Source organism: Aquarana catesbeiana, linkage group LG06, assembly GCF_042186555.1.
Source record: "Aquarana catesbeiana isolate 2022-GZ linkage group LG06, ASM4218655v1, whole genome shotgun sequence".
In the NCBI taxonomy this organism is placed as follows: Eukaryota; Metazoa; Chordata; class Amphibia; order Anura; family Ranidae; genus Aquarana; species Aquarana catesbeiana.
The window spans coordinates 32721467-32734495 of NC_133329.1; the positions used below are offsets into that span (position 1 = coordinate 32721467).

The following is a 13029-nucleotide window of genomic DNA, read 5'->3' on the forward strand; positions in this document are numbered from 1 at the left end:
TCAGTGGAGAGATCTCCTGCTGAGCAAGTGGACCGCAGCCGCTGTCCGCCCATGTGAATGGGGGCGAATGGTGCCACTTAACAAGTTGCTTATTAAACGATGGCCTTTGTGTCAGTAATACATAGATGTCTGTGACAGACCTATCCAGGACAGAGGCTTTTGGAGGGGACTGAATGCAAGTCTCTTGCCGACCGATTATGGGCCCTGGCATTTGGGGGAACGGTGCTCTTTGTGATCTGTATGCCTGGGGACCCTTGAGGTGGTATTACTTTGGATTCAGGTCCTTGTCCCCCAGGACATACAGACTCTGGGGACCCTGTGTATGCCATATGGGAAATGGTGACTTGGAGGGTATGTCTTTGATTGCTTAAAATGGGACAGTCTACTCCTACTATAGTTTGTTGATGACTAGGCTGAGGAGGGGGGGAGAACACTGTTATTGTTAATTGTAATTAGCTCCTGCTATTGTGAGAATACTACTGTGTGAAGCTCGGTGACCACAAGTCTGTTCTAAAAGGTCATGTCTCTTAGTCACCTAGGATAAAGGATTAGATAATTAGCTCATGTTAATTAGGTTAGGTTTTAGTCATCCTGCTGTATATATTTGTGTGAGATCTCAAATAAAAGGTTAGTCCTGATGTACTCCAAGACTGGTGTTGTCTAGTTCTTGGAGGTTCCTATAGCCAGATCCATTGGATCTCGTGTTCCAGGATTTAGGAAGCGGTATACTGACGGAAGCACTCAATGTGTGGGATGTTCCATTACATTGGTGGCAAGCAGCTGGACATCCAAACCTCCACCTGGATCCAAGATCAGGATAGCAGACTTTGGTCACCCCAGCAGAGATATGGACCTGGCATCAAAGTTCCCAGGGCTGCTGCGGATCGTCCTTTCAGCTTAGGCAGCAAATTCGCTTGGAGCTCTGGATTGGAGCCCTCCAGCTAGCTGTTATAAAACAGGGCTAGTGACCAACGGGCATTGCGGATGGCATTCTTGGGAGAGTGGCCCCAGGAGCAATGGGTGACTGAGTTGGACAGGCTGGTCCAGCAGGAGATAGAGCTGGACAATCATTATCAGGCTCTGCAATGGCACACAGAGGAGGGATATTTAGGGGAGACAACAGCATGCTCTCCAGAGGGATATGAGGCCCTGGATTGCTGTGGGAGAGCCTTACAGATAGTTTTGTGTTTGGCGATGAAGGGGAACCTACCCTTGAGGACCTGCTACAATATAGAGAGGCTATGCTCAGTCTTGCAGGGGTCTCAGAGCTCAAACCTGATCTGGACCATTTGCTAAGGAACAGTATCTGGAAAGGGCATAAAGAAAACTGCTAGAACACGTTCAGCAGCATGCCAGAGAATCGGCAGTGGAAAATCTGGAGATTGCCTTCCCCAAAGCTGAAGTGCTGACAACAGGGCAGAGCTCTGCTAACCTCTGCCCATCACTGATAGCATCTTCTGGGTTCCATGGACAGGAGATGGTGAACCTCTATTCCCAGACATCAGTTGCAGAGACAGGGGATTTGATAGACTTTTCTGCTGAGGAAGAACAACCTGATGAGCCTCCAGAAGAAGAGCTGCTATCAGGGCCAAAGTTCACTGTGCTCTGCCCAGCACCAACAGTGGCTTCGGCCTTCTTGAGAGAAGAGGTAGTCGGCCTTTCTCCCACAACACTGACAGGGACATGTGATTTTCTGCCAGCAGCATCTATGGAGTTACAACAAACTTCTTCAGCTGAAGATCTGGTATCTGAACAGAGGGTCCAAGACATCACACTTTTAGCAATTCCAGAGACTGGGGATTTAATAGACGTTTCTGTAGAGGAGGAACCAACTAGCAAACCCCCAGCAGAAGTACTGGCAACTGGACAGAGGGTCCAAGACCTCTGCCCCACACCTGCAGAAATTGTGGAGGCCCAGGGTAAGGAGGTGGCAGTCTATCGCGAGCTGCAGATCAGGATCCAAGGAGAGAATGCAGTCGTCACCTCACAACTACAGCTTGATCTGGTGTCGGTGGATGGGCTTGTGGTCTCCACTGACAGAAAACCAGCAGAAGTGCTGGCAACCGGGCAGAGTGCTACTAACCTCTGCCCAGCACCGGCAACAGCTGCAGAGTTCCAGGGAGCCGGCAGTTGGCCTCTCTCCCCAACAGTTACCTGGAGCAGATGATGTAGGGAAGCTCCTACGCCCAGCTCAACTGCTGGCAACGGAACAGAGCGCTGCTGGCCCCTGCCCTCCACTAACAAACAATGGATTTCCTGTAAAGGTGGATGGGACTTCAGTCTCCTCCTGTATACTCCAGGCATGCTGGGCAGTCGGCCCAGATGCCCAGCAGCATGACGGACTGAGCCTGGCCACCCTGTCTTCTCTCCTGTGGCTAAAGGGACTCCGGGGGGGTAGGACCAGTCCGCACTTCCCCCCAGCAGCAGGTATGTTCTATGAGAGAGGCAGAGGTTGGCTGGGTGAGTAATGCTTTGTTTGGAACAATTTGTTTGGGGTACTGTGTGGGTACAGGCATTAGAGGACTGGAACTATGTACTAACTTCGGAGTCAACCCCTCTGGGGTCTCCTACTATGTTAGTCTCCTGCCGAAAGGGGAGAAATGTGACAGACCTAGCCAGGACAGAGGCTTTTGGAGGGGACTGAATGCAAGCCTCTTGCCGACCGATTATGGGCCCTGGCATTTGGGGGAACGGTGCTCTTTGTGAGCTGTATGCCTGGGGACCCTTGAGGTGGTGTTACTTTGGATTCAGGTCCTTGACCCCCAGGACACACAGACTCTGGGGACCCTGTGTATGCCATATGGGAAATGGTGACTTGGAGGGTATGTCTTTGATTGCTTAAAATGGGACAGTCTACTCCTACTATAGTTTGTTGATGACTAGGCTGAGGAGGAGGGGGAGAACAATTTGTATTGTTAATTGTAATTAGCTCCTGCTATTGTGAGAATACTACTGTGTGAAGCTCGGTGACCACAAGTCTGTTCTAAAAGGTCATGTTTCTTAGTCACCTAGGCTAGATAAAGGATTAGATAATTAGCTCATGTTAATTAGGTTAGGTTTTAGTCATCCTGCTGTATATATTTGTGTGAGATCTCAAATAAAAAGTCAGTCCATGTTAGCAGTGAAACAAGTGTCGCCTTGTTTTGTGCTTGGGAGCATTTGGAATATCTGATATCTGTATCCAGACTGGGAGGAAGTGATAAAGTGACAAAAGCACTCAAGCGGAGTGTGAGGGACGTTCCGTGACAATGTCTATATTGTATAGATCTTCTAAATGAATTAACAACAAATATTGAAATAGTTGACCCTTCCCACGGCTCTAACACTAATCTTCTTTAACCCACCAGGTGTTAACCATACTAAACCCTCCTATAACCCTAACACTAACTCTACCCCTTACATTAGGGACTAGCTCTACAGCTGACCATACACCAGTCATTTTTTTTTGTTCAGCCAGCGGGTTGAACGAAAGAAAATGACTTGATTTTCCCATCCACACATTTGATGAGGATGGGGAAATCCCTCCCATTTGAGACCATTGTACTCTGACATTGGGGAGATTTCACCGCCATTAGAATACACACAGAAAATGTTCCCACAGGCTGGTTGTACACAAGTTGATTGATAGATTGACTTGTGTACATTCAGCCTGCCCATACATGGCTGAACCAGCCAAATATTGATCCAATGTATGGCCGGCTTAACGCTCTCCCTAACATGACCCTCTCTCTATCTCTCACAATAAATCTGGCCAAACATTGATGTCTGTTGAACAGGTTGAATTTAGATCCATGTATGGCCATTCCCATTCATGAAAATTGGATCTATTGATCAGCTTTTTATGAACTGGCTTGTTGGAAATTTTTCCTTTAATTAGTGCATGCAGCCAATAAGCTACCACGCTGATCAGTGTATTTAGAAAGCTAGGAAGTCTCCCTGCTGTCAGAATTCAATGACACATTGGCAAGGATTCCCCCATCCACATCAGATATGTGGATGGGGGAATTGGTTCAGTTTTTCTTTTGTTCAGCCAGCTGCCTGAAAGAAAATAACTGAACCATGTATGACCAGCCTAATTCTGTCCCTAACATTATCCTTCCCTTTATCCCTCACACTAATTCTATCAACAATATTACCCTCCCTGTATCTCTCTCTCTAGCTGTAAAGCTGGCCATAGATGGAATAAATCCAGCTAGATCAGCAGGGACCCCAACACTTTCAGTCAGTGTGTGGCCGACTTCGCTTGACAGAAAGCCATTGTTTGATTTGTTGGAAAACAGTGTATTCTGACAGCAGGTGAGTCCCTGGATAGTATACAATGTCCCAGCTGGTAGGATAGAGGCATGTGTTCGCTTTTTTCATTCAACCCACTGGCTGAATGAAAAAAAATGACCCATCTATGGCCAGTTTAACCCTAACATTAACCCCCTCCCCGAACCTCTCATGCTAAAGCTAGCCATAAATAGATCTAAATTTTGCCAGTTCAGCAGAAACCGGATGAATTTTGATCCACCCATGGTTCCTGCTTGACAGAAGTCAATCTAAGAATTTACTTTTGTTGAATGGGAGTATTGGAAAATGTTCATTCGATCAGCTTTTGCAGGCAATCAGTGAATTCTGATAGTGGAGGAGTCCCTGCTGTCAGAATACAACAGCACAGCGGGGAGGATTCCTCCATCAACATCCCTTGTGTGGAAAGGGGAAACTGTTTACTTTTTTTTAATCAGCCCAGTGGCTGATCGAAAAAGAAATTGAATCATCTATAGCCAGCTTAACTCTATCCCTAACATTACCCTCCCTTTATTTCTTCCACTAACTCTATCCCTAACTCTAACCCCTGTATCTATCACACTACCTATATCCCTAATGTTACCCTCCCTATAACTCTCACAGTAACCCCATCCCTATGTTCTCATTCCCTATATCTATAACGCCATCTCTAAGTTCACTCTTTCTATATCTGTAGCTTCATCCCTAAGTTTACCTTCCCTATATCTCCAACCCCATCCCTAAGTTCAACTTCCTTATATCTCTAACTCCATCCCTAAGTTCACCTTGCCCCCAATCTCTAACCCCATCCCTAAATCCACCTTCATTATATATCTCTAACCCCATCCTTAAGTCCACCTTCCTTATATCTCCAACCCCCATCCCTAAGTTCACCTTCATTATATATCCCTAACCCCATCCCTAAGTTCACTTTCCCTATATCTCTAACTCCATCCCTAAGTTCACCTTCCCTATATCTCTAACTCCATCCCTAAGTTCACCTTCCCTATATCTCTAACTCCATCCCTAAGTTCACCTTCCCTATATCTCTAACTCCATCCCTAAGTTCACCTTCCCTATATCTCTAACTCCATCCCTAAGTTCACCTTCCCTATATCTCTAAATCAATCCCTAGGTCATAGGGGTGCAAAGTGTGCCTGGGCACACCCTAATCACGCTGTGCTGTGCAGATTCCCCTTACTGCTTGGCTGCAGAGAAAGGGATTGGGAAATCTCTGTCCTCAGTCCCTTCCTCTGTCTCAAAAGTAAGGCTGTTCAGACCCTTGGGGCTCCTAATAAATTGTAAAAAAAAAAAAAAAAGAAATACGGTAATAATAATATATTATTGTAAAAAATAATACAATTGTAAAAAATAAAAAAATATAATAAAAAATAAATAAAAATATACTACTGACATCAATCCCTGCCCTACTGACACTGTCCACTGCCACATATATATATATATATATATATATATATATATATATATATATATACCCCTCCCTAAGTCCACCTTCCCTATATCCCTAATTTCATCCCTTAGTTCCTCTTCTCTATATCTCTGACTCCTTCCCTAAGTTCACCTTCCCTATATCTCTAACTTCATCCCTAAGGTCACCTTTCTTAAATATCTAACTTCATTCCTAGGTTCATCTTCCCTATATCTCTAACTCCATCCCTAAGTTCACCTTCTCTAACAGTATCTCACAAAAGTGAGTACACCCCTCACATTTTTGTAAATATTTTCTTCTATCTTTTCATGTGACAACACTGAAGAAATGACACTTTGCTACAATGTAAAGTAGTGAGTGTACAGCTTGTATAACAGTGTAAATTTGCTGTCCCCTCAAAATAACTCAACACACAGCCATTAATGTCTAAACCACTGGCAACAAAAGTGAGTACACCCCTAAGTGAAAATGTGGCTCATTAGTGTTACAAGGTCTCAGGTGTGAATGGGGAGCAGGTGTGTTAAATTTGGTGTTGTCGCTCTCACTCTCTCATACTGGTCACTGGAAGTTCAACATGGCACCTCATGGCAAAGAACTCTCTGAAGATCTGAAAAAAAGAATTGTTGCTCTACATAAAGATGGCCTAGGCCAGTGATGGCGAACCTTGGCACCCCAGAAGTTTTGGAACTACATTTCCCATGATGCTCCACTATACTTCAGAATGCACGAGCATCATGGGAAATGTAGTTCCAAAACATCTGGGGTGCCAAGGTTCGCCATCACTGGCCTAGGCTATAAGAAGACTTCCAAGACCCTGAAACTGAGCTGCAGCACAGTGGCCAAGACCATACAGAGGTTTAACAGGACAGGTTCCACTCAGAACAGGCCTCGCCATGGTCGACCAAAGAAGTTGAGGTCACGTGCTCAGCGTCATATCCAGAGGTTGTCTTTGGGAAATAGACGTATGAGTGCTGCCAGCATTGCTGCAGAGGTTGAAGGGTTGGGGGGTCAGCCTGTCAGTGCTCAGACCATACGCCGCACACTGCATCAAATTGGTCTGCATGGCTGTCGTCCCAGGAGGAAGCCTCTTCTAAAGATGATGCACAAGAAAACCTGCAAACAGTTTGCTGAGGACAAGTAGACTAAGGACATGGATTACTGGAACCATGTCCTGTGGTCTGATGAGATCAAGATAAACTTATTTGGTTCAGATGGTGACAAGCGTGTGTGGCAGCAACCAGGTGAGGAGGACAAAGACAAGTGTGTCTTGCCTACAGTCAAGCATGGTGGTGGGAGTGTCATGGTCTGGGGCTGCATGAGTGCTGCCGGCACTGGGGAGCTACAGTTCATTGAGGGAACCATGAATGCCAACATGTACTGTGACATACTGAAGCAGAGCATGATCCCCTCCCTTCAGAGACTGGACCGCAGGGCAGTATTCCAACATGATAACGACCCCAAACACACCTCCAAGATGACCACTGCCTTGCTAAAGAAGCTGAGGGTAAAGGTGATGGACTGGCCAAGCATGTCTCCAGACCTAAACCCTATTGATCATCTGTGGGACATCCTCAAACAGAAGGTGGAGGAGTGCAAGGTCTCCAACATCCACCAGCTCTGTGATGTCATCATGGAGGAGTGGAAGAGGACTCCAGTGGCAACCTGTGAAGCTCTGGTGACCTCCATGCCCAAGAGGGTTCAGGCAGTGCTGGAAAATAATGGTGGCCACACAAAATATTGACACTTTGGGCTCAATTTGGACATTTTCACTTAGGGGTGTACTCACTTTTGTTGCCAGTGGTTTAGACATTAATGGCTGTGTGTTGAGTTATTTTGAGGGGACAGCAAATTTACACTGTTATACAAGCTGTGCACTCACTACTTTACATTGTAGCAAAGTGTCATTTCTTCAGTGTTGTCACATGAAAAGATATAATATGTAAATAAAAAAAAAATAAAAAAAGATATAATATGTAAATAAAATATTTACAAAAATGTGAGGGGTGTACTCACTTTTGTGAGATACTGTATCTAACTTCATCCCTAGGGTCACCTTCCCTATATCTCTAACTCCATCGCAAGCATTATCCTCCCGGTATCTCACACACTAAAGCCTAGTACACACTATCATTTTTATTTTCTCAACTCAGCAGGCTGAACGAAAAAAAAAAAAAAAAAACTGAAGAGCTTGGGAGGAGATCCTGTACTAACAATCCGATGTTAGTACAAAGATAGCCCTGCTGCACTATTGTGTTCTGACAAAGGGGATGCCCCCTCCCTCCAAAACACACCGGTCAGCGTTCTCAGCCATTGACTGAAAGTGCTGATCAGATGCCGATCGGCAGACCTTTTTCGGTCATGCCCCTTTGACAGAAGATGGACTGGATGTCGTAATATGGCGCACGGCGTGCTCCCAGCACTGAGAGCCCCGGGCCCCATTCTAACGATCAGGACCTAAAATGTCTGATTCCAGGTCACCTGATTGCCGTGATAGCCTCTGATTGGCAATAACAGTGATCAGTCACTGTGAAACCCGCCCCTGTGTTTTTTGTCTCTGTGAATGGACAAGAGAAAAAAAAGTGTTGGTAAAAAAAGAAAAAAATGAAAAAAAAAAAAAAAAGCCTAGATCAAGGTTCGATCTAGGGTTAGTGTTTGGGTCAAAGGTCAGGGTCAGTAATTTTTGGACAGGATTTTTTTTTTAACCACTTCCGGACCACTCGCCGTCGTTATACGTCGGTACTTTGAAGAAGGATATCGTTGTTATGGCAGCAGCTAGCTACCATAACCCTGGTATCCTCTTCTTCAGTGGGCGGTCCGCTTCAAGTTAAAAGTGGTCTCTGTGGCGGATTCGCCGCAAGATCACTTTTTACGGCGGCGGGAGAGGGGCCCCCCCTCCCGCTGCGCTCCGGTGCCCTCAGTAGCGGCGGAGGCGATCGGATCCTCTCCCTAGCCTGACATGGAGATGATTGAGGAGAAGATGGCCCCCACCTGTCTCTGTATCATTGCAGGGCGGAAGTGACCTCAAAACGTCACTTCCGCCCATAGCTCTTAAAGGGCCATTTTTTTTTCATTATTTTTAAATGACAACATTTTTTTTTTTTTGCATTTTAGTGTAAATGTGAGATCTGAGGTCTTTTTTGTCCCCCCAGATCTCATATTTAAGAGGACCTGTCATGCTTTTTTTTTCTATTACAAGGGATGTTTACATTGCTTGTAATAAGAATAAAAGTGACACAATTTTTTTTTTTTAAAAGAACAGTGTAAAAATCTAAAATTAAATGTAAAATAAATAAGAAAAAAAAAATTTTAAACGCACCCCGTCCCAATATAAAAATATTTTTTTTAAACACGCCCCGTCCCGCCGAGCTCGCGTGCAGAAGCGAACGCATACGTGAGCAGCGCCCGCATATGAAAACGGTGGTCAAACCACACATGTGAGGTATCGCCGCGATCGGTAGAGCGAGAGCAATAATTCTAGCCCTAGACCTCCTCTGTAACTCAAAACATGCAGAATTTTTTAAACGTCGCCTATGGAGATTTTTAAGGGTAAAAGTTTGACGCCATTCCACGAGCGGGCGCAATTTTGAAGCGTGACATCTTGGGTATCCATTTACTTGGCGTAACATTATCTTTCACAATATAAAAAAAAATTGGGCTAACTTTACTGTTGTCTTATTTTTTAATTCAATTTTTTCCAAAAAAAGTGCGCTTTTCTGTCACGGTGTGACAGAAAGCATTGCAACGACCGCCATTTTATTCTCTAGGGTGTTAGAAAAAAAATATATAATGTTTAGGGGTTCTAAGTAATTTTCTAGCAAAAAAAAAAAAAACTGCTTTTAATTTGTAAATAACAAATCACAAAAAGAGGCTTGGTCCATAAGTGGTAAATAAAATCAATGTCAGTGTGTTTTAGGTAGAATAAAAAAAAAAAAAAAAAGGAAAATACGCACTATGGTTTCTGGGCTGTACTACGGGTACAAACAAACAACTAACATACACATATGTGGTATCACTGCCATCATCAGGAGCAAGAAAATTTATTGTGGGTTGTTCTATGGTGGTAAGTTATAGTAGTAGCAATAAATATATAGCTAAATTTAAAAAAAAAATTATTTACTATTTTGGGCTTGTTTTCCTTGGATAATAGGAAAAAAATAAGGAGAGATCCATTACCATATACCACCAAATGAAAGTCCAATTTGTCCTTAAAAAAAAAAAAGTGGTATAATCCACCTGGATGCACAAGGTAGTAGATAAGTACAGTTTTACTAACACATGTCAAAGTAGCAAAATTGGGCTTAGGCATTAACATTTGTTTTACCCCTTAGGCCCGAAGGGGTTAACATTAACAACCCTCCAATATGTTGACTTAACCCTTTGCTTGCACACTCCTCCAGGTCTCTGGACAGCATTTGTTAACCGGTTCCCGACCGGCGCACGCCGATGTACGTCGGCAGAATGGCACGGCTGGGCAAATGGGTGTACCCGTGCGTCCCTTTGAATTTGCCGCCGTGCCATTGCGCGCGCGTCGGCCGGGAGCTCGAGGCTGGACTCGATCGCTGCGGGGATACCCGCGATCGCCCCCCTAATGTAAACAAGCATCTCCCCGTTCTGCCTAGTGACAAGTGTCACTGATCTCTGCTCCCTGTGATTGGAGCAGAGATCAGTGAGGTGCCACACACTGCTACAGTTAGAAAACACTCCCCTAGGACATACTTAACCCCTCCTCGCCCCCTAGTGGTTAACCCCTTCCCTGCCAGTGTCATTTACACAGGAATCAGTGCATTTTTAAATCACAGATCGCTGTATAAATGACAATGGTCCCAAAAATGTGTCAAAAAGTGTCCGATGTGTCCGCCATAATGTCACGATAAAAATCGCTGATCACCGCCATTACTAGTAAAAAAAAAAAAAAAATAATAATAAAAATGCCATAAAACTATCCCCTATTTTGTAAACGCTATAACTTTTGCGCAAACCAATCAATAAACGCTTATTGCGATTTTTTTTTTTTTACCAAAAATATGTAGAAGAATACGTATCGGCCTAAACTGAGGAAAAAAAATGTTTTTTTAAATATTCTTTGGGGATATTTATTATAGCAAAATGTAAAAAATAATGCTTTTTTTTCAAAATTGTCCCTCTATTTTTTCGTTTATAGCGCAAAAAATAAAAGACCGCAGAGGTGATCAAATTCCACCAAAAGAAAGCTCTATTTGTGGGAAAAAAAGGACACCAATTTTGTTTGGGAGCCACGTCGCACGACCGCGCAATTGTCAATTAAAATGACGCAGTGCTGAATCGCAAAAAACGCTCTGGTCAGGAAGGGGGCAAATTCTTCCGTGGGCTGAAGAGGCTTTTGACACCCTCTCTGGTAATCCCAAGCATGAAAACCATCATGGCAGCTAACACACTAAAGTTACAAATATCAAATATTCTGCCCTGATGAGAGGTCGTTCCTTACTAGCTGTGGGTGTTATAAGTAGTTCTTTCACAGCTTTGGTGACTTTGGGTGTAGTGGTCCTTTAAAAGAATAGTAAATTCTAATGTAACAAACTAAAGGTATGTTATAGGAAGATAAAGAAAAGTTCACTTCACCTCCTTTTCCTCACTGGATCAGCACAATTCTGACAGCCATGTCCGTCCAATGAAGAAGGGCCGTCTCTTTGGTCTGTACGGGGCGATGAACATTTCCAGATATGAAATAATCCGGTAGAATTTTCTATCAGATGTGGTGATCAGACCCCTCCCATCCCATTTGGAAATCAACAATTTGATTTGAATATTGCATTATCGCGTTTCTGTGGCTGTATTGGGGGTCTGTGTACAGCAGCGGCGTCCCCTGTGCCTGGACTTGTCCTATCAGTCAGCTGTGCGCTGTGTCTGCAGGCACTTCTATCACTGAGCATTTCCATTTAAAGGGAAATTGGAGGAGGATTTAGTGAGTGCGCACAATGAGTTTTACATTTACTGAAAGGGAATCTGAAGGTATTCATGTAAGTAGAAGTTTTACATATTTTTCCTTTAATACATTCCGTGCAAAAGTGTCAAATAATTTAACAAGTTCATCTCTCATATCTGTACACCGTCTATCAACCACACCAATGTCTACACTTATTACACTTCTTCTAGGTCTAGTAAAAGATTACTTTACAATATTACTTCTCCTGTCTGATCAGTGTTTATAAACAATGTTATGTCATCCTTCTCCACCCTCTCCTCTCCTCCTCCTCTCCTCTTCCTCCTCTCCCCCTCCTCTCCTCCATCTCTCCTCCTCCTCTCCTCTCCTCTTCCTTCTCTATTCCTCCTCACCTGTCCTCCTCTCCTTATCTTCCCCTCCTCTCCCCCTCCTCTCCTCCATCTCGCCTCCTCCTCTCCTCTTCCTTCTCTATTCCTCCTCACCTGTCCTCCTCTCCTTATCTTCCCCTCCTCTCCCTCTCCTCCTCTCCTCTCCTCTCCTCCATCTTTCATCTCCTCTTCCTTCTCTATGCCTCCTCTCCTCTCCTCCTCCTCTCCTCTTCCTTCTCTATGCCTCCTCTCCTGTCCTCCTCTCCCCCCCTCCTCTCCTCTTCCTTCTCTATTCCTCCTCACCTGTCCTCCTCTCCTTATCTTCCCCTCCTCTCCCTCTCCTCTCCTCTCCTCTCCTCCATCTCTCATCTCCCTCTCCTCCTCCTCTCCTCTCCTCTTCCTTCTCTATGCCTCCTCTCCTGTCCTCCTCTCCTCCTCTCCTTCATCTCTCCTCTCCTCCATCTCTCCTCTCCCTCTCCTTTCCTATCCTATCCTCTCCTCTTCCTCACCTCCTAATCTCCTCTCCTCTTCTCCATCTCTCATCTCCCTCTCCTCCTCCTCTGCTCTCCACCATCTCTCATCTCCCTCTCCTTCTCACTCCCTCTCCTCTTCTCTCCTCCTTCTTTCCTTTCCTCTTCTCCTCCTCTCCTCCTCTGCTCATTCTTTCCTCTCCCCCTCCTCTTCTCTTATCTCCTCTCCTCCTCCTCTGCCACTCCTCTCCTCCTGCTCTCTGATCCTCTCATCTTTATTTTCCTTTCCTCCCCTTCTCCTGTCCTCCTCTTCTCCTCCTCTCCCCCCTCTCCTGTCCTCCTTCTCCTCTCATTCCCTCTCCTCCTCTCCTTTTCTCCTCTTCCTCATCTCCTCCTCCTCTGCTCTCTGTTCCTCTCCTCCATCTCTCCTCTCCCTCTCCTCCTCTCCCCGTCTATTTCTCGCCTCCATCCATCTTTCCTCTTCTCTTCCTCCTCTCTTTTCCTCCTCTCTTTTCCTCCTCTCCTCCTCCTCTCCTCATCCTCTTCTTCTCT

The 13029-nt window shown here is 44.9% G+C and overlaps 1 protein-coding gene across 2 annotated transcripts in view; it reads right to left on the minus strand.

Annotated features, from left to right (window-relative positions):
- LOC141148279 (interferon-induced very large GTPase 1-like) overlaps window positions 1-11616 on the minus strand; it is a 31838-nt gene extending 20222 nt beyond the window's left edge. For both annotated transcript variants that reach the window (XM_073635557.1, XM_073635556.1), the window contains exon 1: window positions 11318-11616. The gene's annotated coding sequence lies outside the window, so the exon portion shown is untranslated. The remainder of the gene's footprint in view (window positions 1-11317) is intronic.
- Window positions 11617-13029: the final 1413 nt, after the last annotated feature.